This window comes from Thunnus albacares, chromosome 7, assembly GCF_914725855.1.
Source record: "Thunnus albacares chromosome 7, fThuAlb1.1, whole genome shotgun sequence".
NCBI lineage: Eukaryota > Metazoa > Chordata > Actinopteri > Scombriformes > Scombridae > Thunnus > Thunnus albacares.
The window spans coordinates 26830762-26857228 of record NC_058112.1 but is presented as its reverse complement, the minus strand read 5'-3'; the positions used below and the strand labels follow the sequence as shown (position 1 = coordinate 26857228).

The 26467-nt window shown below is 40.5% G+C and overlaps 1 protein-coding gene and 1 long non-coding RNA gene across 2 annotated transcripts in view; one reads left to right on the top strand and one right to left on the bottom strand.

The window, feature by feature from the left end:
• The window catches only part of LOC122985638 (unconventional myosin-IXAa-like), a 159010-nt gene that overhangs the window by 89497 nt on the left and 43046 nt on the right, over positions 1 to 26467 (bottom strand). The gene's annotated exons all lie outside the window — the stretch shown is intronic.
• Positions 212 to 26022, top strand: LOC122985639. Its single transcript, XR_006404167.1, has 2 exons — positions 212 to 343; positions 25989 to 26022. It is a non-coding gene; the product is annotated as an uncharacterized LOC122985639 (long non-coding RNA).

Here is a 26467-nt window from a genome sequence, read left to right as displayed (position 1 = left end):
TGAGTGCGACAACTTTGACAAAATGCATGTGTGTAAGTTACCGTGAGTGTACAAAGATCATAAATAATGTGAGAAAAGCTCATGAAGTCGGGTCGGTCAGATCTTCTTTAAACTTTCTTTCTGCTTTGGGTCTGTCGCTCCCTAGACTCTCATTCTTCTCTCTATCTTTCAGCTCCTCTTTCTCCTGTTTCTCTCTTTTCAGACACACGGGATGAGCCCTCCTTTCTAGGAAAAAAGGAAGGATGGGAGGGAAAAGGAAGTGTAGACGAAGGAGGAGGCGTACGGTTACGTAATCCTGACACCGAAGGGCCTCTTCATAACAGCCAACATGTGCAGAACGGAGGTGAGATAGTTCGGGTGACGGAGAAAATAAGAAATTCAATACAGTATTTGGACAAGCCTTGAAAATATGCACATATTCAAGCAAACATTCGCTAATATCTACAGTACAATATGGCCATCAAACACCTCCTCACTTCCTTCAGACTTATAAAAGACCATTACCTCATGTCCTGTTTAAATGTTACCATTTACCTCATTTACTGGACGAACACTCATTACAGTCAGTTTACTGGACACAAAATAATTTCCAATCATTGTCTCCTACTGTTTATTAGCGACACTGATACTTAACTAAACTGGACAAATAATCTTACTCACATTATAAACAAACATCAGTATTTTCTCAGTACTAAACTCCAGATTTTAAAAGTGCATTACTGTTATATTTCCTTCACTTGAAATGATGGAATATCTTATGCCTTGACAGGAACTTAAAATTTTCCCCTAATGAGCTAATATTTTTTCATAGTATTGAGTAGCTGTGTGCCTTGATTAAATGTTAGATGTGGGAGTTTATGTGTGTTTATTGTGCATTTTAATGTACTTTTCTTGTGCATCTCTGTTATTAGTGTGTGTTCAGACAGAACACAAAGCGAATCTTAGATGTGATGCGATTACATACAAAGTCAATGCAAAGATGCAATATATGCATCCATGCAAGTTGAAAATGTTTCAACTTGAGCAAAAAAAAAGTTGCATGTATCTCGGGGTTTTTATGAAACTGCTTCATAAAAGTACAAAGACGAGGAAAAAGGAGAGATTGGAGATATATGGAAAGTCAAAGATGCCAAAAATTCCCAAAATTGACACCTGAAGCCACATGTTGCCTGCACAATGTTTGCATCTTTGGCCATAGGGTAGAAATAAGACGAAAATAACAATAAGAATCAGGTGTTCTGGTGAGTTCTGAGCTCAGATAGAAGCTGAACTGAATACAAACATACAGGCACACTTTCACAGACACAGTGGGTGCGTCTGTTGCTAGCTAGCTTACAGCTAATGTACAGTTGGTACATTAGGTGATTGGAGTGAATAAACTCAAACGGTCCGGGGTTCAAACTCACCCGAATGTCGCCATAATATTGTGACGCATCTGAACACGCCATAAGCCTATCTGCAACGTTTCTCCATAACGGACATTAAACTTGATCCAAGATAAAGGCATCAATGTTAAGTATCGTATCAGTTACATCATTTTGACACCCTCAGAATCGACTAGTTTTTTGGTTTCACCTCTCTGAAAAACCAGCTCTCCATGTGGGTGTAGTTATGGGCTATTAGTACTCTGCTATTAGGTGACACACTCTGACACAGAGTTTCGTTTCATGTGGTAGGCACGAGCAGTTAACGTCACAGTCTAATAACTGGCACTTGACATGAAAAACCTTGCTCATAGACAATCATCCAATTGCATAAATGTCCAGTATTTATTGCTGAATTTGACCACAAAAAGGTTTCAAACTGGGAAACGAGCTGATGTTGGCCTGTGGATCTGCAGAAGGGTATAACAGACACGGCTGTAAAAAATGAAAGGCTTTTTCAGGAATATATGCGGTTGTACTTGAAAGTGTTCCAGTACAACAAAGTATTTAATATACTTTACAGCGGAGAGAAATACAGCGCTGAAAGAGGACTGCAAGTGTATCGTGGAAGAGATATAAATAAAATCAGTTAAAGAACAAATGTGAGCCAATATTCAATAACCTGAAGCTCACATGACTGCATGAAAAAATAAAGAAGTAGTCATTTGTCTTGGCTGCAGAAGGATTATTGGCAGTTTCCAGAGATTCAGATCATACTGTACAAGGACAGAATAGTCCCCTGCACATATATATATATATTCTCAATCATCCAGAGAGAAGCTAAAGTTGGCTCCCTTTGTGTCTAAAGCGCCGTGTTTCTGTACATTCCCAGGATGTGCCAGCATGAATGAACAGTTTTAGTCATTTGCAGCTCTTCATTCTTGTCTGTTGTGGATGTGTCAGGGTCATCCTTTTCACCAGGGGCCCATTACTCCATTCACACACGTGCACGCATACTGCACATGCACAAAAACACTCACATCTGCTGTGCACCTTTATTATAATACATCTCACATACACAGCATGAAAAAGGAAGGACAGAAAGTCACGTGAGTTCCTTTATGGTCCAGGAAGGCAGAGACACAGAATAATCCATGACTAATACACACACACCTGTGCTTCTCTAGTTGAGAGGACCAGTATTGACGTAATGCATTTACTATCCCCTAAGCATCACAACCAGGTGCATGCTTAGTCTCAAACCTTACACCTTTAAAGATTTTTTTTTTTGCCTTTATTTGATACTAAACAGTAGACACAGATGTGGAACAGCCAGTTGAATTCAATCTGAGGACATTCTGGTCATGTGGTATCTGTCTTCAAGCTATTAGGACGCTCCCCTGAACCTAATCCTAACCTTAAAATAGCCTTTTGAAGATATGAGGAATGTCTGAAATGTCCTCGCTCTGAAAGTCTAAGCTCTTATTGGTTTCCACAAACACAAAGTACCTGGTGTAACCTGAGGAAAGGCAACATAATAATCTCTTTTTAAACAGTTAGCCAACACCTTCATGCTCAAGGGCACTACGGGGACGAGGCCACTTCATGACTCAAACCTGTGACCTTGTGGTGCGTGTCTATCATGTGTATTCATGTTCTGCTTCAATGCATTTGATACTTTCCGACAAACATTTAAATATAAGTTCCATGCAGCCGCACACATCTGTAGAGAGTCCAGCAGCCCGACGAGTCGTGCGTCTGGTCGGGTTCGGGCTGTTTTTTTTTTTTTTGCGTAATGTTTCGGGCTCGGGTTTGATTATTTCTAGCACTCTCTCTGACTCTGCCGATCAATCTGCGAGTCATGTTGCGGGTAGATATGCAATGGTGACTGGGAAGCAGGAAGAGAAAGAGAGAGAGAGAGAGTGTAGCCAATGTGTCAGTAATTGATGAAATAAAACAAAAACTTGCCAAAGAGGAGCTTCTTAAAATCCACAATGATTCAGGGAAGGTCACTGCATTGTGGAAACATTATGACCTTGTTGTGACAACAGACAAAAACTTGTTAAGAGAATTGTGATCATACTTCTGTTCTGGATTATAACTGTTTGGACTGTTGTCAAGTTCATCTGGGGAAGATGATCATTGATGATCAACTGGCCGATATTCAGAAAAGGTTGATCTACTAACCGGTGAGTACAATAATTTATTATTTTAAGATGCTTTAGTGTAACATGATGATAGTTGTTGAACCTGACAAAGATCTGAGTAGGATCAAAACATTGTCCTATCTGATTAAATTCTGTGACGTGAGTAAGTGTGCAGGCGTTACTACTGTTTTCGTTTTTTGTAATGTGTGTGTTGCCATTAAGCCGATGGTTTATTGGCTGGTAGACGTCTGTATGTTTTGCGCTAATGGACCGCTGACGCATTTGTGTTTGTCTACTGTCGTTGTCAGATGAGTTATTTTTCAGCCTCTCCAAAGCAAGCATATTGTCTTTGAAGAAATCCAGCCTAAGGTCTTGGGTCGGGTTTAGGTTTCTCAAATTCTGCAGTATCAGGCAAGTTCAGTTGGGTCAGGGAGGTTCGGGTCTCAGTTTTAGGCTCGTGCAGAACTCTACACGTGTTGAGAAGAGTTAGAGAGCACGTTGAGAAGAAGACAACTCACATCTTTCTCACACTCTCTCACATACCATCACGCACACACACACAATAACACACACACACATACACACACACACACATCCTCTCTCTCTCCATAAATGGTTTCTGTCACTGGAGTGCTGGGCCACATCTGGATCCCATTGGCGTCAGGAAGGGCTGAACACACAGGCCCAATAAAAGCCTCCTTCCACTGCACAGGACTGTCAACAGGCCCTCCACCACTGTCAGCGAGGGGGTGGAGACAAGGAGGGAGATTAAGAGAGAGCGAGTAAAGAGGTAGAGAGAAGGAGAAAGAGAGGAGGAGGACAGGCTTTAAGAAATAAAGGGAGGAAGAGAGGAAGCATAAGAAGTGGGAAAGGTATAATGAGAGAGGAAGAAGGAAGAAAATAAAGGATAAGAAGTAGAGAAGAGGGAGAGGAGTGTAAGATGGAGTGGAGGGAAAGGGAAAAAGGAAAGATTGAGGAGGGAGAAAGAGAGGTACACAAGCGAGAGGAGGAGGATGAGGAAGAAAACAACAGTGAAAGGCAGAGATACAAGTTATGTTTCTGTTAAAATAGTGCGCAAGTTTCATGAGATTCTCTAAAATGTTATTACAATAAAAAGTTAATGTGTGCAGTATACACATTTCATACATATATTCAGGAGGAGGAGATGAGATTGCATAATTAATCAAGCACCACTACCTCCTACATGGTGGTATTTTATTTCTGCTTCCAACACAAAATGGCATTTGTCTTTTTTCCTCGCTTTTTTAAAAGGAAAGGTTTGACATTTTTGCTTTAATGCTTAAGAGTTAAATGAGATGATTGATACCACTTAGCTGGAGCTAACAGTTGGTAAGCTTAGCTAAACATTAAGACTGGAAACAGGGGGAAACAGCTAGCTTGGCTTCGTCCAAAGGTTAAAAAAATCCACCTACTAGCACCTTTAAAAGTCACTAATTAACACGTTATATCTGGTTTGTTTAAACCATAAAAAACCCACAGTGTAAAAAAGGAAAGTTGTGATTTTACAGGGTTTCGTGTCAGACTCTTTCTTAGCCGGGCAAAGTAATTTCCTGGAGTTTTCGCTGTAAGCAGAGACTTCAGGAAGTCACTGTGAATGTACAGAGCCAGGCTAGCTGTTTCCAATCTTTATGCTAAGCTAAGCTAGCCGACTTCTGGCTCCAGCTTCATATTTACCATCCACACATGAGAGTGGTATCTATCCTCCCGCTTTAACTTCCTGCAAGAAAGTAGATAAGCGTATTTCCCAAATCTTATGATTAACATGTACGCTGTGGTGTTTTTATCAACTGCTGCAGTAAAAGAGAAGCGGGTGACATGCAACAAGGAGATGAGATGTCGCAGTAACGTACATGCTCAATATTTTAGTTAGTGAGTAGCAGCATGACTTCAATGTTTTGTTATGAAGGTTATGAAGGTTGAAGAATCTGTTTATTTATTGCAGTTTTTTCTGTATGCCATGAATATCTGGTGTTTTTTGCAAATTAAAAATGTGCATAAAACCAGCCGGATGGACAGCCGCAGAGACACAGACAGAGGGAGAGACAGGTCTGTATTTAACTCCACCTGATGAAATGTTTATTACTCGACCAGCTCTGAACAACCGGCTGCAGAGCAGTGCGTGTGTTTGTGTGTGTGTGCGTTTTTCCGTGTATGTAACTATTGTCTATGTCAAGCTCAGCCAAACCTCATAAATGTCCTCATTTCATGTCGTCTGCCTCCGTGCTTCCTCTGCCTGAGTAGCTGTTAGCAGGCTGTGATTCTGAGTGTGCGTGTCTGTGTGTTAATTTCAACCTCGGCTACAAGCCCTACAATAAAAAACAGCCTGCAAAGAAAAATGTAAACCTTTCAACAAACATTAAAACGCCTAATTGACCCCAAACCATCTTCGCTTCGATCCAGCACGCTAACACACCACAGCTTCGCCGTGTCTGGCAAATCCTGAGTGTTTCTGGGAGTGTGCTCGTAGCTGGTGGTGAGCGTGCAACACCGCGCACTGTGACTGACAGAAAATGTAACTCAGAGCGCGAGGTGGTGTGGGAAAATCCCACGACTGAGTATGTTGAAGTGCTAATCCCTCAAGAGCTGGACTTCTACATGCTGCAGTGTGTCCGCTGCGGGGAGTGATGATTAATTTAGAGATCTGGATGGGAGGGTGGTGTGTGTGTGTGTGCAGTGTGTACATACAGTGCATTAATGTTGGGATTTTGTGATGTATGTAGTACGTTTAGTGTGAGACGAATGGTTGGATGCGTGGAAACAGTTTCACCCCTCCAAATAGACTTTCACTATATATGTGTGTGTTTATCACTTTATTATTATGCCAGACAGAAATAATAGGGCTACAACTATTTGTTATTTTCATTACCTATCAATTTATTTAGTCATTTTGCCGATATAATGTCAGATAATCGTGAAAAGAGCTCACGGTGACGTCTTCAAATATCTTGTTTTGTCTGATCAACAGCCCAAACATCCAAAGATATTCAGTTTACTATCATGTATAACATAGAAAATCTTCAAATCCTCATATTTGAGAAGCTGCAGCCGACACATATTTGGCATTTTTGCTTAAAATATTACTAATATAGTTATGAGATTATCAAAATAGCTGCTGATTAATTGATCTACTAATCACTGCAGCTCTAATTAATAATAAACTGCAAGTAGGATATCGTTCACATCTCTTTATTACAGAGGTATTTATTTGCTCTTTAACTTTTATGATTTCTTTTATGTTTGAAGTTCAATTTAAAGATTGTTTAGTACTATATAGATTGAGAGGCTACGGTGGCCTTCTGGTAAATGAACAATTGTAAAAATACACTGAAACTTATAATATAAACAAAGCTATTTTTTTTGGTTAAAAACTGAAAGTTAGAAGGTTTGCATTCAGTGAGGAGAACTTGTGGTGTATTATGTGTGTGTGTGTGTGTGTGTGTGTGTGTGTGTGTGTTGTACGTAAATGCTTTGTTTACTGGGGGTTTTGCAGGGAAGGCAACACTGGTTACAACCTCAGGCGTTTCCTCTCCCTCATCTTCTCTTCCTCCTACACTCCACTCTGAAATTCACTTCATTAGTTCAGTTCAACGGGCCTCAGCGAGCTCATTTTTGCTTTTTATTTCCTCATCAGCTGTGTAGTCTCCAAGTGCTACAGTTTATAAAATATATAGAAGTGAATTTAGGCTCTTATGCAACAGCTTTGTCATGACTAAACATCCAACTCATCTAAAGAATAACATACACTACACACATTTGGAGATATATAGTAGATAAATTAGTAAAATATGATTGTTTTCACTCTCTGAATAAAATGGACTTCAATGCTTGACTCACCAACATCTTATTATGGCTCTTTAAGCGTTAAATTTTGCCTTACTTGCTCTCCTTGGCGAAAAATACCGCTTTAATAAGCAATCATCGGAGAGAAGTGATAGTGTCGTATTGAAGAAAAAAACGCTGACTAATCATGCAAGAAATGACAAAGCGGTTTGGTAAAGATAGGAAGGAATAAAAGCCACAACGTCAATATTTGCGGTATTCTGGTCATTTAAATATTTCTCAAAAACAAAGATAGAAGAAGTACAACGAACCTCATCAATCACGTCGGGCCTGTTGTGTCTGAAAGGTCAAAAATCATCAGAAAGAAGGATTGCCACTTCAGTCAGAACAGCAGAGTCACTTTCTATCTTCGGTTGTGCTCATTTGTCCGACAAACACCTCACATTACACTCTCACCACTGCATCACATCACTGTCATATCTGCTCACAATAATTCATGTGTGTCTTGAAATGCCCTTTCCCTTTCAACAGCAGCAACACCATTATCGTCGTCTCGGTGAACTGACTGAGACAAAATGTTCTCCACTCAGGGATTCACACGCTGACAGTGAGATGATACACATTTTCCAGTGCGGCTGCTTGTTGGGTGCATCTCACTGGCAGCCGGCAAGGCCTCCAGTTATACTTTATGTTACTGTTCTAAGGTTATTGTTTCTCACCCTTCAGTCTGCTGACATCGCACATGAACAAGTATGTTGGAGTCAGCCAAGCCAACATCATGTCTTTGCCAGAAAAAACACAAAGTAGATGTTTAAGATCAACCTTAAAATAAAGCAGTTGGATGGGAATCTGTTTAAGAGTAAGACAGGACTGATAAGGAGATAACGGAGTACATTTTCACTTCAGGGACAGACATGTAACATCTGAGCAGGTGTGGCTGCAATTTATTGCTAGAACTAACAGTTGATGCTGGATACAACATTTTTTTTCTAGTTTCAAACCGGTGACCTTTTGGTTAAAATAAGCTTCAGCGTGGTTAAAATTGAAATGTTGTGTTACTGGTTGACCGGACTGAGATCAAAAATAGGGAAGAATGTAAGTTGTTGATAGCTAAAAGCAGGAACTCTCACTTCTCACCTCAACAAGCAAGTTAGTGACTAATATAATCCGCCAGATCAGTATCAGTCCAACATTGGCCTTATGTACATGTATTTAAGTCCAACTGAAATCACATGTAATTATCTCCTTGCAGTCCAAAATAATGTCAGTATGTTTTTAATGTATTATTAATAGTTTTTTTTGTTATTACAATGAAGAAATAATATCCGAAATGCTTTTTTTGTCTCAGCCGGCGTGTCAATGTGTTGTTTGATTAACGTTAGCTGGCAGGCTGCCGGTGTTACACAGTGCAGAACGGAGACAAAGTAAACAAACTGCTGTAGCTACAAGTTATGGACAGATGATGTGTCACTAACAGGGATTTTGAAGAGCAACAACCAAACCAGCTTCTAACTGGACCGAAGTGACATTTTCAGGTATGTTTACATGCTGTTTAATGTGCTGCAGCTGAGCAGCTAATTAGCTACCTAGCGTGCTAACTGATGCCAGCGGTGCATTTTCCCCTGGTGAATGTTTGTTTAGTAGCCTGTTCAACAAGCTAAGGTGCAGGATAAGATGTGTGTTCATGTTTGTACATTAGATAAGAAGGAAACTTTAGCGGGAAAGATAACGTGGGTTGTTGTTCACAGTCTGCGGCTCTTGTGTTGTGTAGCAGGATGCTATCAGGCTCAGTGTGACCGTCTGCTCTGCCTACTGTATAATCGAATGCCATGTTATTGCTTTAATCAAGATCAGATTTGCTGTACTGAAATAAAGTCTCCAGCTACATGAGCAGATGATGGAACGGTATTTATTTGAAATTATGTAAAACTAGGGGCGCAATCATAAAATCAAAGAATTTAAAATATGAATGTCTCCCTTTCGGTTTCTGATTTTTCCTCAAAGGAGAACACAGGACAAGTGATTTACTGAGCAGATATGTTGCTGTAGTAGACAAAAAAGGCGGGTATTCAGGTATTGGCCAGATGTGACTGATCCACATTAAATACAGTTTCTTTGTCAATGTAATCATAAAATTAATTGTTTCTGCTTTAAATTTTACAGTCATTCACAGCATTTAGCACCACAGCAAACCCTGGTGCTTATTCTTTTTTAAATATGTGAATGAGTCCCATGCATTAAGGTGTCTGTCATATGTGTTTTTAATTTGGAAAAAGAGAAAGCCAATGATAGCAGGTCAGTGCTCAGTATCAGCACATACCCTGTGTTTAGGTATCGGAATAGGTATCTGCAGAGAAAAAGCTGGTGCATCTCTTATCACAGTGCTGCTGTGTGGAGTAAAAACATAATTTTCAAGACTTTCAACATTCAAGATGGAAACTTGAAACAGCGCAGCTCTCATATTCAGGTCAAATGTGTCTGGAGGTGAGCTCAAAATCCCTCTTCTCAAAAATACAACTTTAAAATTTATGAGATAAACATGCTGGATTTATAGCTATTTTGGCAAAAAGGTCCAGTTTCCAGTTTAGCCATCTCCATGTCCAAACCCTATTTCACAGTGTCCAAAAATACAAATAAATAACTCCGGCTTTAACTGAGACTCACCTTACTGTTCATAACTCAGTGAAAGCCAGGTTAAGAGCCAAAATGGCAGGTCTTGTGGAATTATCGTCCGATCTCTGTGCTCATGGATGGGGTATTGTGTTACCAAAGTGCCAGGGGAAGAAGAGTGGGGAAGCTGAATTACTGCTCTGTACTAACAGTGGGGACTGGCAAACTAATTCAATAAAGGAGTATGGCATTTCCTCCTGTCTTATCTCGCTGTCTGTCGGGGGAAGGAAACATCGGAAGGAGGTGAAGCAACCTAAAGCAAGACACTCTTGTATTCCTGTGAGCCTCCACTGTTTCCTCTTTGTCTCTGAAAATGAGCCGTAGCTTTTCTCTGGACACTGAGTAGCCATTCATACTTTCTTCTTCTACCTCTCCCTCTTAAGCTTTTCTAATATTAGGCCTCTCTCTCTCTTTTTTTTTATCATTCTCTCCTTTGCTTCTTTTGGCTCCCTTCACTTCCAAACTGCCTTATCTCCTTCGTTATTCACTTCTCCTCTCTCTCTTATCTCTCCATGTCTCCTTTTCAGAGCCAACGTGTTTCAGCCTTCAGGCCGATGCCTCTTGCATCACTATACAAGCAGCGAAGTATTTTTACATAAGGCGGCAGCCACTGATGCCGCAAAAATGCACGGCGCCAAAGTGAACATTACGACAGGCCACTGGAGCAGTCACCGCATGTAATCCCAAAACCAACACGCATATACAATACACTCAAATAAACAAGCACATACATTTTTAACAGAGCGGATCTTAACAACAACCTCACAGTGTTCATTTAGAGTAAATCCACGTTTGCCATGAAAAACAACAACAATGCTCCTCGCTGTGCCACAGGATTCATCCCCGCTGCTGTTAACAAACAACCGTGTCATGATGGCACAGTGATAGCAGCGCCACATCTATGGTTATCTTCGCATGGCAAACGAGCATGAACGTGATAAGACGGATGTCAAAAAGCACGGTCCATGACACAAAACGCAGACAACAGTTTGCGGACGCGGAGACAATAAGCATGTGTTGTCTTTTCATGGATGCAGACACGTAATACAGTTTGTGATTATACCCAAACTTTAAAAAAAATCTGTGTATCAGAGCAACAAACATACTGAGACACATGCTCACAAATGCTCTGACTAGTGTGAGTAAACAGCCTGAAGCAATAAAGAAAGTAGCAGAATATCTCTTATAATCAGTTTTACATCAATTCATTAATAATCAATTTTCTAGGTCTGCATCACTGTGATAATTAGATTTCCCTGCATCTTCTCTCCTTCCTTTGTTGTCTGCATCAAATGATGCTAACCAAGCACAGCAATATCCCGTTAATTCATATGACTGAGCAGATACCTATAGTGGGGCTGTTCTTATTATCAACTTATAATGGAAACAATGAGAGGACTAGACAACTCTTAAGCTCTTTTTGTTTGCCTGCAAAATGTAGGCTTGAAACATCATATTAAGAGAGTTGAGCAAGAATAATAAAAGACCTGCATCACCTGCACCTACCTATCATCATTACACATGAAGTACAGGTTATCCAACACAGCTATTGACTGTTAGTACAAGGTTCCTCAACTTTGTAGAGAACGGGCCTCCGGTTTAATAATCAGTTTCAGCACAGACAGAGCAGAAATGTCCGCTCACTAATTGATCTGCTGCTGTTTGTGTTTCTTTACAGCCTGACATCTGTGGACTGCTGCTATCTAGCATCAGCTACCCAACAGGCAGGGACAACTGCACATTGTAGAGTCTGGAAACTGTTCAGTCAACTCCAGGCGCTTCAACTCTCGTAACAAGAGATAACAGATCATCAACAAACACAAACCGAAAGCACAGATCAGTGTGCGGAGTCATTTTAAGTCTGTGCTTCTCATAAATGTGACCGTTAAATTCCTGATGAGATAGCCAGAGACAGATAGCCACCAGGAGTCAGACAGACTCATAAACTGTGGAAGGTGTGCCTCTAGCGTAACTAATCACTTCATAGTTTACAGGACTGTCGAGTTCAAAACAGCTAATGTAGCCAGCTACGTCAGTTTTTGATGGAAAATAATCTTTTTGTGCATATTGTAATAACTCTATTTTCACGATTTAGACATTATACACATCAAACAAAAACAAAAATTTGAATTAACCAAATTAACTTGAGATATTGCCCATTCCTACTTGACAGTTAGAAAGGAGCACATATTAAAAGGACCAGTGTGTAAGATTTAGGGGGATCTACTGGCAGAAATGGAATATCATATTCATAAGTATGTTTTCATTAGTAATAATGAATCACCTGAAAATGAGAATCATTGTCTTTTTTTTAACCTTAGAATGAGCCCTTTAAATCTACATAGAGAGCGGGTCCTCTTCCATGGAGCCCGCCATGTTGCACCGCCATGTTTCTACAGTAGCCCAGAGCGGACAAACCAAACACTGGCTCTAGAGAGGGCCTTTCGCCTTTTTTTTGCGAGTTTTGCAGCCATGTAGGTTACACACTCGGAAGGGGAGGGGTTATCAGTTGGTTGCAATCTGCAACCTCACCACTAGATGCCACTAAATCCTACAAACAAAGAATACTAAAACTCTCTAAATATCAGGGTGTTAAGAGTTGTGTGTTTGAGTTGTGGTTGAGATCAAATTATTGGTGCATGTAAACATTTCAACAAACTTATCGTGAGGAAAGGACCATCTCACCCTATTAAATATTTCCGCATTTGCAGAATTACAGGAACACATCAAACGGTTGAAATGCATTTCCAAGACCGAAAAGTTCAGTCATGTTTTATATTATTAAAAATGACCACTACACAGATTTTGCAGGTCCAGTGACTCTAAAGGGACACTTCAATCCGACAATTGATGCGAGAGCCACGGTCATTAGGATGAAGCAGGATTTGTTTGGTGTTTACTGGAGGAAGCAGTAAAGGGCGCAGACAGCAGCAGACCTGGCTTATTAAACACCTTAAAAAGAGTCTTTACGGAAGTCAGAGCTCCACGCAGACGCACTTCTTCATGTCGTCTGTTTACAAGGTGAACAAGCTGCTAAATTGGGTGAGGGGCGAGTGGATGTGGAAGGAGAATTGCATTGCCCCTGGAGGAAGCGTTTCTGTAGCGGGGCTTTACTTCTGAGGACTGCGGAGACGGCCTTCAGGAAGAGTAAAATCTGACGGCATTACCAGCCTCATCTCGATTTCACTAAACCCACGAAACTGGGGCACTTGGGAGCCGGTTTGCTTGAAAATGACTTGCTCGCTCCCAATTATTTAAAATGAGGATTTCATCCTCCCTCTCTCATCTCCCTCCCTCCCCCCTTGCCCTCCTCTCTTCCTTCACTCACCTCTTTCTCTGTTATCCTCCCCCTTTCTTTTTATCCCCCCCCTTCCCCTATGTGCCCCTGGTGCTGTAGCGGGGTGGTGGAGGGAAGATGAAGGCAGGGAGGCACGGTACTGCAACAGAGCGCTTTCATCTTCTCTCTGCAGGGTTGTAGCATCAAGGAGAAGACACAGCGAGTGGTTGCAGTGATACAGCAGAACAAGGACACTGGTGCTACACGACAAAGATGTGTTTAATAGAGTTTTATCCATCACTTCCATCAATTAAAACATTTTACATAGTAGGGTGCAACAGACTGCTAGACCCAGCCTTACAACAGTTAGGTTGAGCTACATAAGCGGTCAGAGAATGAATGTTAAAATTATTACAGACATCGATCATTGTAGTTTTTTATGATTCTGTTAGTCTACTTTGTGCTTAAACTAAGAACTACCATATTATTATTATAACATTGTCTATCCATGCAGCTCTGCAAAGCAAATATAAGAGATTTTTTGGGGGCACGTTCATCTTTGTTTCCACTTTTCCAAGTCGTCTCTAAGTCACCAGTTTGGCCCAAATATTCAACTTTTCAGGGGTTCGGATTCGATGTTTTAGTGACTTTGATATTCATCTTTAATTTGAATACAGCAGAAATAAACAAAGAAATAAAAGGTGCACTCCCTTTCCATCAACCCTCTCTAAAGAGTTGGTTTGTAAAGGTGTACAGGCTGTAATGCTGTCATCCTGTATTTTTCTGTGGATGTACAAAGACACAGCTAAAAAAAGAAAGAAAAGGCAGATTATTAGACTAATGACAAGAAGTTTGAAACAGAGGCTCCTTGACTGGTTATTAGAATCTTTGACTTTTAGGGCCCTGAATGGACTCTTCTGTGAAACCGCATATAGCAGAGTCACATGATTCCTGGATCTCAACAATAAAATGGACAAACAATGTTAGCATAAACAATATGGTATGATAATGAAATAAGTCAGGTTGTGAATAAGGATTTTCCTCTAAGTCAGGTGGATGAGTGTCCACAGAGGGAGTATATTTTTGCAGTACAAAGTGATCCGAAGGTGTGTTACATGGAAAAAATGAATGTTTAGACTGTGTTTTAAAGGGTTTAAACACTCTCTCCGATTCGGGAAGTTTATCCTGATTGATTTCTTGGCACATGTTTAGACTGGGCTCTTCTGATTACTGGCAGAATAAAAAGAACACAGCTAATGCTAGCCAACAAAAAATCTCTAAGTAGCACTGCAGCAGCCTCTGTGTCTGTGGAGGTTTCCCCAGATTACTGCACCGTATTTTACAGCTTTTCATCTCTGAAAGATTGTAGATATTGCTCCAGAGCTCTGATTTCTTTACAGAACTGCAGCTTTCAAGACTTTTCTTGCAGCAAGTATGCAAAGAAACACAACTTCTGCTTCTGGATGGCTGCACCGTAAGTAACCTGCCATATTACCAGAATTTACAGCAGTGGTCGCATCAGTCGACTATAGTGTTATGGTCTATTAGATTAAATGAAACTTTAATGATCCCCATGGGGGAAATCGGGTCATTGTACCAGAAGAGAACAAGATATATATCACAGACAATGCAACAAATTATTAAAACAAAAAAAACTCACAGAAACCAAAAGATCTGCCCATTTTCACAGGGTTAGGAGCACAAAATATGCACAAATTAATTCCAAGACTCCACCGTTAGGGTACAATTTATCTTGCGTGTGAATAATATAACTGCAATTTGAAATGATTTAGTTCAGCGCTGTGTAACTGGGACTGAAAGTTATGGTTGTTATACTTTGAATCTCTCAATCTGTTACCAGCTAAGGTGATTAAAAAATGATTAAATTGAACTATATCTCATTTTGCTGGAGGTATAATGGCTTGCTTTCCTCGGGTTGAGTAAGAAAGACATGTGGGATCACTGAGCAAGTGATGAATGTAAAGAAAAGGAACAATGAAGGGTTTTAGTAAGTGCAAGTGTAGAGACATGAAAGCAGAGAGGGAGATGTAAATAAACCTGCTGCAGGAATGTGAAGGGAAGGTGCAGATATAAACACTAATAGGGCTGACATTTGCCAGTTATTTTCTCAGTTAGTTGTTTGATCTGTGAAATGTTAAAACATTGTGAAGAAATGCCATTTACCATTTCTTAGAACATACAGTGATGCCTTTGATTTGCTTGTTTTTCCCCACTAACAGTCCAGACTCTTAAGATATTCAATTGACTGTTATATAAGATGAAACCAGACAAACTAGACAAGAAATATCTATATAAAATACACTAAAAGTACATTAAGTAGCAGGGGATGCTAAATCAAGTATTTAAAAACAGCTCTAATAATGCAGAAAACAGTGATGACACAGTCCAACACACATACATACAGGTGTGTGCTCAATAAAATGAAAAACTAAACCATAGCTTCACCTGTTAGACACCTGTAAACAGCAGCTCTACTGGGAACATGTTCAAACGTCCACCGGCCACTCCTCGCCTTTTCATTCACCCACCCACTCAGCAGGCCACTCTCTCTATGGCACATCTGCACCATTCATCCCACCATTCATTCATTTATTTATCTACTTTCAATGCTTTCAATGGCCGGACTGAACGTGACTGTACTTCATTTGGTCATTGAGCAGGGATCCGCTTTTCTTCAAGTGCAATTCAACAGAGACTTGTTGAAACCTGACGGATGAGGCATCACGCTCAAGTGCTTCGTGTGTAAAGTTATGTTTTGTGAAAGCAGACAAAGACAAGTGATTAGGACTTCTATTGTCTGAGACTGTTTAGCAGTGATCCAGATACACAGAGACACACAAAGACGCTCACAAACAAAGATAATAGCAAAGCAGCAAGGCTTGTGCACAGACCGCTGAAGATGACTTCATGCCAATCTGATAAGACGACGATTGCTCAACTTGCACGGCAGCTGAACCAAATCCTACTGAACTGAGTGTGTATTATAGCTAAAGGCAGAGTGAAGATATCCACAGACCTCGCTGTAAACAGTTTTCATTGAAACTACTTTCTACTGAAGAAATAGTCCTTGAAAACCTTTGTTGTCAAGAGTTACAGGAACATTGTTTCTGTTGCTATTATCAGCCTCGCTAGTTGACTGGTTCAGTAGGTCACCACTTTGGTCCAGACTGAAATATCTCAACAGCTTTTGGATGGATCTCTGAGGAATTTGGCACAGATTTTCATGATTCCCAGAAGATAAATCCAAATGGTTTTGGTGATTTGTCCAATACTTTATGCTTTATGACCAAATACCTGCAAGACTACAGACATTCCCATCAGTCTCAGCTCTACTTTGTTTTTAGCGCTAGTTAGCCAATGTTAGCATGCATGATACCTGCTGATTTTTAGTTTAATTGTGACCATGTTAGCATTCTGACATTAGCATTTAGCTCAAACAGCACTACTGTTTAAAGTCCGCCTCCACTCAAAAATATGTTCTTCTTCTTCTTCCTTCAGTTGGATGTTTGCAGAATGATGTATGCACCACAACATTCAGCTAGATGTAACAGAGAAAATATGTTTGTTTGAATCTGAATTTTTTTGTTGTTGTTGTCTTTGTATTTGTTTTATAATACACCCGAATGGATCTGAAAAGGTCCAGCAGTCACAGTGAGTCATCCATGAACAGCAGCAACATGTCCCACAACACTCAAGAAATGTAAGCACTTTTAAGGGACTTTCTACACAAACATCACAGAATTCAGACATTAGTCCTTTACACAAACATCCGCCACCAACAGTTTCAGTCTCACATGGCTTACTGTTAAACCTGCAGTGCAGAACTTTTACATATAAATGAACGTCCGTTACATTCAAGACCTTCCTGACCGGGTTTGACATTCCCCTGCTGGCCGGATGAATCCATACTGCACATGCTCTACGGGCAGAACATGCTCACTAGAGGCTTCTGCCAGCCAAGCTAACTTCTGGTTAGCTCTCTGCTAACTAGAATGAGGATAAAATAATTCAATCGTGCCGCTCTTCAAGACGTTCCAAATGTTATCGGACCGAATGGATCAAATTCTGATGGTGAAATGAGTCGTGTGATGCTCAAAACAATTTATCCACCGTTTTACAGCTTAATCCTTCATTTACAGCATTACAATGCCAGTTCAAATGATAATAATAATATATTTCTGTACAGTTTCACTTTATCTATTTGTCGCTGGTGTTTGTGGTGACGCCAGCAAATATAACTCTGATATACAGCTTCATACTCAAGGCCTGGCACAAAAAGACGCTGTTACATGTACAGTTTTAACGCAACATTTAATAGAATCAGTTCAATGCAGCAGATTGATGTAATAAATAATGAATTTATTGTGGTTTATTTTTAATAGAATACATGGACAAGCATTTCAAAGAAGAAAGAGTGAAAGTCAAACAGTGTTTCCTGTTTGTGTCCAGTTTCCTTTTGTTGCTTTAAAAAAAAAAGTTCTTGGTAACTGTGTTTTGTGCTTTGAAAAAGTACACTAAACTGTAGACATGGATTTAAACTCCCACATGTGATGCACCGATTTTGGAAAGTGTTATTTCATGTCATTTCTGGAATCTCTCCCCTCTGATGTTTGGTACTGTCATGCACCGAGGCTACCAATTAGTCTGAGGCAAACCTTCTCCAGAACCTCACAAACTAAAGCTGAATTTGTTTACTTTAGAGACTTAAAATAACTCTTCAAAGGGTGGATCACGACCGCAGAATACAGAGAGAAAAGGTAATGAGTAACATGCTGGTTGGTGTGGATTTCAGACCAAACGAGGAGGGCAGAACAGATGAATTTAGACAATACTGAAAACTTTCTAGGGATTGAAATGAAATTCCCCAAAAATCCTCTAAAAAACATTCAAAAATAAAAGCTGGTCACACAACTAGACCACACAGAAGACCCCATCTTTTTTTGATAGATGATGCTCAATTAGATTAAATCTGACATTTGACTGATGACACTGTAGTTAACGGGTTCGGATAGACAAGATCCCTAATGCAGATCTAGTTTGCTCAATTGCATCCATCGGCCCAGATGGCCTCGTGTGACTCCTAATGTCTCTAATCTCATCTGTCTCTGATTGCTGTGACACCACGTAAGCAGGCTCAGATTGAATCAGGCCCATTTGTACTATCAATTTCCTGTCGCGAGCCTTTCACTAAATCTGGTGGGTGGAGTCGTGTTGAGTCCTCAAGAAAAAAAAAGAGTGACTCAAGGGAAGTGATGAAACATGGCTACTGCTTCCACTATTAGAGTAGATGAATTAGCACACACCGCTTTCAATATTGCCTGATACTAAATATTGACATTATCCATTATTTCTAAATTATATGACTTTAAATTAGGCTCACTGCAAAACGGAAAAGTTTTTCTCCATTACAGATGCAATACCTGGAGTGTTTAAAATGGCATATATCATATTATATATCTTTTTTCTATGATAAAGCAAAATGTCAAGATACTTTGCTTTGATTTCAGACAGATTACACACAGAATAGGTATCAGTTTTCAATAATTTGGATAATTGTGACCCAAATGAACTCCTACTTGAGCGTAGAAACATACTTTTTAACTCAATTAAAGGAATAGTTCAACTTAAGAAGGAATAAATAGTTTAGTTCAGTACACTCAGGGGTTTTGCTGCTACAGCCTGAGTTGATCTGGTATGTGCAGTAGCTGACGGTGGCTGATGTTAGCAAACTTAATTACATCAATGAGTGAATTATCTGACTAAATGGCTCCTCTCTACTCATGTTCCTCATGTTACACTACATTTTAGCATGACTCGGATAAACACGATGAAGCCTTTAAAGCAAATGACTCATGAGAATCTCGGGAAATGAAGACAAATTCAATCTGCCGTTGTCCTGTAATTACCACTTATAGCCCTTGTTACATATGTAGTCACGCTTTAAAGTCAGAGATGGAGACAAGATGTGTTTAGCCTAGCTTAGCATATAGACTGGAATCAGGGGGAAACAGTTATCCTGGCTCTCCAAAGTGAAAAAATACACCTATCAACACTTCCTAAGTTCACTAATTAACATGTCATATCTTGTTTGTTTTACCTGAGATCAAACAGAAATGCAAAAACATGAATTTGTGATATTAGAGGGAGTAATGTAATGAATGTCTTCCATTCATCCAGCACCTCTACAGTGCTGTAACAGATCTGGTCAGTAAGCACAAGTTTTGGTGTCTGTACAGGCGAGACGGACACCTCACAGTGTTGAGAAGACACCATGATGACATTGTTCCTGCACATTAACTCCTGCTATAACTACAATTTGCCATTTTCTGTTTGAGTATGTTTCAAAAAAAGCAAGATTAAATTGTGTAAATAAAACAGCTCTTGAGTTGTTAGACTAGAGATGAGACACTGCTGCTGCATCATTTCATCACAAAATGCTGAGATTCCTCCAACATTTCTCACATAAATAAATACACATCAACTCTTCAGTCGGTTTTAAATCATGTTACTTGCACAAAGGCACATGATGTGCATTGTGGTAATAACTTAATATTGGGTGAATGTTGAAATACTGTGCATGAATTTTATACATGAGAGAGCCATTAAAACTTTGCTCAAAGAAGCAGCGAGTGCATTAGACAAAACAATGGCCAACAGACAAATGAAGAAGCTAAAACTGACAAAATTGGCGGGAAATAATTTCCTGAGCTGCTGCCGCTGAAGAGCAGAGAGGAGCAGCAAGAGGAGAAATCTTGGCCACTGATATCGCGTTGAACCTTGTCCAGGTCAACTGTACGACCAAAGAGAGTTCGAGTACACTGTGTACAGCTGTCTGCAGGGATAAATGCACAGTGTAGTGAGCTTCCTGAGAAAGGAAAGCGGGAATGCTCCAGAGAAAGACAGAATGAGAAGGAGATGGGGATAATCCAGCGAACAGATGTTTGGGAGCACATCGAGGAGTGCTCGCTGCCCAGAGGATAGGGATTATAGGGATGGAAGTGCTAACAGGAACATGGAGGGCCTGAGGTGGGCTACGTGATTAGCCAGCACACACCGACCATAGCTAGCCAACACACGACCCTGTGAGGTAAAGGCAGAGGCTATTGTTAAGCCACATGTAATGAAAGCAAGGCTCACTCTGCTGCTGCTGCTGCTGGAGAAAAGCTCGGATTTAATCGAGCTCTGGAAATGCAATGCACAAAAGTAGTCTGCAGAGGAAGTAGTATAAGAATACAAAAGTAGGACATTTCACCCAGAAATAGTGCTTCTCTGAATGTGCTACCCGTATTTAGTTATTACTAAATCAAGAGGGAGCAGCAGCTTCAGTCCAACAGCGATGTTAAATCTCCAGCATCTGCAAAAGATGAATGAGAGATAATGTGACCATTCACTAAGGGAGGCACAGGGCTACACAGTAAAGTGCTGTGCAATAAAACCAGCCTGTCCTCTGTAGAGACCTTCCTTGATAGTAGAGAGCTTTTGGATGTCTCATTGTGATTTAAAGACCAAGGACACACTCAGTCGTGGGGGCACGTCTCCTATTCCCCTGCTGCTGGGAGAGCTGACTGCTAACACGTTCTGACAGGCACCTCTCTTCTGCACAGAAGTTAGCACTGCACACACACACACACACACACACACACAGCAGTGGAAACAGTGCAGAGCAGTGTTGCCCTCATTCAAGAGGAGGGGAATAAATGCAGCTCCCCTACAAGACACAGATGCCTGGAGCAAAGGTGCCATAATGCATGCTTCTTCTCCCAAACTGCGGGCCTCGTCACAGGCATTAAGGTTTTCATTTGGTCTGTCAGGTTCAGTGGGTTCACCCACAAATGCCATGGTACTGTTACTGTACAGTAAGTGTGTCCATATGCCCAGGCTACATGGGATTTAAAGATTTGAAGTGAGTAGCTGTCTCCAATCCCGGGGTCTGTGGTGCAGGATAAGGGTACCGGGTAGCTTCGCGCGCCCCTCCACACTCACACACTTAACGATACACAGGCCTTTGAACACACACACTTTCAAAACCAGAGGGCAGAGGCACTACCTGGAGCCATCTATCAGCCACAGGAGACAGGTCTTGTCCCTGAGGGCCTGGTTAAGAGCAGGGGGGACATCTGGATGGGAACCATCTGGTGAAAGAGGGGGCGGGGGGTCTACTCGGCTACTACTACTGCAGCAGGCAAGCAGGCAGGTCTGCTGGCCACACCACCAGAACAAAGGCAGGCTGTAATCTGGGCCCCGCGGCCCTGCAGGAGCCCTCAGTCTGTCTGCCCCCAGACACAGCACCACACAGCTGGGGTCAGTCTCAAAGTCTCAGTCGGCCTTTAGGAGAATTTGAGGCACGGATATATGCTAGTCATGAAAGAGCCCGGTCCACCTATAGTCATGTCTGAGACAAAGATGAGCCGCCTGTACTGCTCACATGGCAATAACTCAAACACAGAACTCTAACAGAGCAGTGAGGAGAAAGAGGACTCAGACTAAAACTGGTTCAGGAAGTATATTTCAATTTTTTTTTTAATTGATATCCTTGGTGTTATAGAACAGAAACATGGGACTTTCCTGGATAATGAAGCAATTCTATACATCTAAGGCCATCAGTTTTAATTATTTCAACTTTGTTTCTGAGAAATTATGTTTTGTCCGTCATTTTGGCATCGCAGACAGCTCAAAATACTACAATACCCATGAGCCTCAGCCACCATTGCTATGGCGAAGAGACCAGTCAGAGGTGTGAATCAGAGGAATAGCAAATTCAAAAGGCTTCATTATTGCAGTTGACAACAAAACACATATTAATCCACACTTGAACCAAAATGTAAAAGTGAATTGATTTAATCTGCAGATTGTGTTTTCAGTTTTCTCAACACTGTAATCTTTAGCTTCTGTCAGGTGTTAGCGGCACATGTCACCGAATTTTAAGCTTGGTGATTGGATGTTTCACACCAAAATGCACCTTGGGGGTTGTAGTTGAGTGATACCTTCAACTTTTTACGTACACAGGCTTGTACCGTTGACTTTTTAATCAAAGAACCAGATATTTTCTAATGCAGTTGCTAATCTTTTATACTGATGATTTAACCGGGAGCATTTCATGCCGATCCAAGCCGTAGAAGTGCTCCAACTGTGAGTCATATCATATTGTCTATGGGAAAAATGAATGGGATTTTTAGGATGCCTGAAATAGCTCCTTCTACTTCTTAACTCTATGACAAAAGGTGTAAAACGATGATTCATTTATTCATTGTCACAACCTGCTTGATTCTTTCTGAGGTTATTTTGGGTTTTGAGAATATTCCAGCATTAACTGGACGTGAACCAGGAAAACACTGCGGACCAACTGCCAGTTCACGAAAGTAAAAAGTGATCCTTGTCAATCTCGTCCTTGAAAGAACAACACAGCCCATCCATCAGCAGCTGCGTGACCTGTGGGAACGCACCAAAATTTGATTTACACCCTCTATCGGTTTGGCATACGAAACAGTAACATGGCTTGTAGTGGCTCGTTCCAAACGGAAAATGTTCTGTACTGTAAGATCTACCAAAACTCTGAAGCTGTGAAAAGATAAATTATTTCTATTACAGCATCTCTACTACCTACTGCTGTTTTGATTATCAGCCAACAGGTATTCATGTCACACCTGCCGCCTCATACAATATGTTGGCTTCACTCCATTCACTGTAAGCACGTTTCTCCGCCCTCGCCGCTACTTAACAATTGGTATTCTGGCATGACATCATGGAGCGCAGCCTATAAAAATATCCTTGAATAAGACAAGACATTAAATCATTTTCTGAATGTATGCGTAGCAAAAATCTGGAGGTAAATAATGTCTGTTTCTCACGCAGACCAGGAGGTTTCTGGAAAAACTTCCCGTTTTTAGTTCAGATTTATGAGTCTGTGTGGAAGTCTGTCCAGCTTACATGACAGACAAGGATGAGGTAAACCTTTCTTTTCTTCCCGACTCGTCTTCCCATGACAATTTTGGAGTCTGGCTCTACGTTGCTGATGATCCAACACAACTTCGAACATCTTTATTTATACTAGCACATACAGCCTGGTGATGTCTGAGCTGTTTGAGCTACAGAGACCTTTTAAGGGAATTTAGCTCCATAAAAACCTGATGTTAACTTTATATCAGAACATGTTATTCCCATTTCTATGCTTTTCTTAGTTAAGTTATCTGTTAGGAAATAAACAAATCGCTTGATGTGACACAAACCTGTAGCCTGGTCTGGATTAGCTTTAACTGTCAGAGGCATAATTATTATCAGCTAAATGTAGTACTCGCAACACCCAAGACTGAATTTTCCCTGTTTAACAACCTACTTCAGTCGCCTCATCTGCAAACACTCTGCATGACAAGTAAAATGCAAGCGTTGCCGTGCAACTGGGGTGTCAATCATACAGTCATAGTAGATTTGAGCAAGTGAAGCTAAAAAACTATAAGCAGTGAGTAAAGTCAGCTATGCTAATGTTTCGAGCTGCAACGATGAATCAGTTAATTGACAATTAATCTGCAACTATTTCAATAATAAAATAATCATTTCACTCATATTTTAAGCTAAAGTGCAAAAAAAATGCTGGTTTCAGCTTCTATTTATTATTTTGACATTTTATAGACAAAAAGACAAATCAATGAATCGAAAAAATAATCTGCAGATTAACCCACAATCAAAATAATCATTAATTGCAGCCTTACTACAGTTAAGTTTTAAGTTCATATGAAACTTGCAACACAATCAAAGACAAACACTGATTGTAAGCCTGATACTGAATAATCAAATTTAGTAAAATAATAGTCAAATTTCATCTTGTGTATATATTTAGCTGTGTGAAACTCAATAGGCCACAATGACCAGACTAACAGACACAAACGGCCACAGAATCCAAGTCCTTCCCCATCAGGCTGCCAGCTGTCTTCCCGTCAGCGCTATCCTGCTGTACAGTCATATCTCTACTGTCGCCTGGCTCTGAACGCGGCTCAAATTACACACCACTGCAGTTACGGACCATCTGCGGTCCGTTATTAAAGGCTTTTTCATGATTCCAGAGGGTGATCAGAGCATATAGTGAAATGTTAGATGATACCGCTGACGTGATGTAATGCTGACGGTTCAATGTTTGCCATGTGGCTGCACCGCTGCGCGGCGTCTGGGGAGTGTCACACAGTGGCCGAGTGGCTACAAAGGCTGCACTGTAGCCAAAAGGGCACAAGACTGATCCCTGCAGTTACCGACACGTCCGTCAAGAGCTGAGGATCATCAATCAAGACAAAAAGGCTTTATGTGCTTAGTCACAGTGAGTCAGCTAACTGCCAAAATTGTTAAATGGAACGTGGAAAACACACACACACCCACACACACACACGCACAGGCACAGGCACACACACACCCACACACACCCACACACACGCACACACCTGCCCTTGAAAGTTGAACAAAGTCAGTCGCAGCCACTTACTGTCTCCACTGCTACAGTTTACCTTGAGTGGAAATGAACACACCTGCCATTAAAATGCAATCTGCATCTGGATGAGAAAAAACACATATTCATTCAAGCAAAAAAAATCATCCCAGTAAGTTGAAAGGTCATCTAGCTCTGTCACTTCCTGCCAGCTAAAGTAAGCCACACAAAAGCTGCAAATAGTAGCAATTAGCTAGAAGTCTTCCCTCGCAAAAAGTGATTTATAAATGAATAACTTCTGTTCGTGGCAGCCGTTTCTTTGACCTGGGTGTCTGTTGATGAGTCTGTCAGCTCCGCCTAGCTCGTTTGCATGTTGAGATCAGATCACAGTGTGGGCATAACTGGGAAAACAAGAATGCATTTTAATACCAGGTGCAAACTCAAAGACCCATTGATCGCATTATCCAGATGATGTATCCTGATACAGATCGCATGTTAATACCAGGTGTAAATGGAGCCAAAATGTGTGTGTGTTTCATGGAGAAATTGAATAAAAAAAAAAAAAAAAAAAAAAAGAAAGAAAAACATTTTTTTAAGCTTGTACATATTGTTTTCATTGAGTTCACAAAATGTTTGTTCCAAAAATTCCAGGATTTGTTTCCCAATCTGTACTTGTGCAGAAAAATGGTTATTTAACTTAATTAGAAATGAACTGATCGTAGGGTGACCTCGAGGCTCGGTCGGCCAATCACGACGTCCCCTGTCCATCTCTACTGTCAACTATTAAGTAAAGGGCAAAAATGCCCCCAAAATAATCTGTTAATAAAATAAATAAAACAAGTATAAAATGATCATACAGCTCAGACCAGCAGACAATGTTGGTACAACAACAGACAGGAGTAAGAGAAAAACTGGACCACATACAAATCTAATAAATATAAACAGTCAGCAATCACCGGTTACATGATTTGTTTTGGACAGAGCTCAGTGTAACATATCTGAAACCCAATATTAGTGGCCTTAATTAAGGGTGGATTTAGCAATATGGATTTAAAAACTGTTGTTTTATAGTTTAATAATAAAACTGTTGCCAAAAAAAGGCCAAATCAGACTATAAATCAGATCATGAGGACATGAACATGAACTCTAAAGCAAGTGAACTCCTTTTCCTGGTATGTGCTCATTGGCACATCCTGTTAGGGTGTCTGTCAATTATATGTTTTTGCTTTGAGTTTGTTTTCTGTGTTTTGTCGGAGTTTATGAACATATTGTATGTGCTCATATCTCTTGCCGTATAGGAGAGAGTCCTCCACACTAGTTCAACAAAGGACTAAAATAGCCTTCGACTGTGATGCTGCTGACCTTGCACTTAATGATAACACGATGTGAAGCACAGAGCTGATGGCCACCCTGCTCAGCTGCATCCTACATGCAGGGACGACCGGAGGAGAGGAGAGATCGAAAAGAGGCAGAGGTGAAGGGACGGCAGGAAAAAAAAAAAAAAAAAGGAGCTTTGAAGCACATTTTAGGATCTGTATCCAAGAGAAGCATTAAATTCAAACCTTAAAAGCTTATTTTCTTTTGTTTTTATGTCTCCAAAGCCGAAAGAAGCTTTCACTTTTTAGGAGTTAAAACAGAAACTGTGGAAAATAATCCCACTTTGGATTTTTCCTTGAAGTACACCCCGCGGTGCTGTTCAGGATCATATTTTAAAATTTTGTCAATCACACGTGGAAGGCAAAAGATTTATAATAATTGATTTATAATATTTATTAAG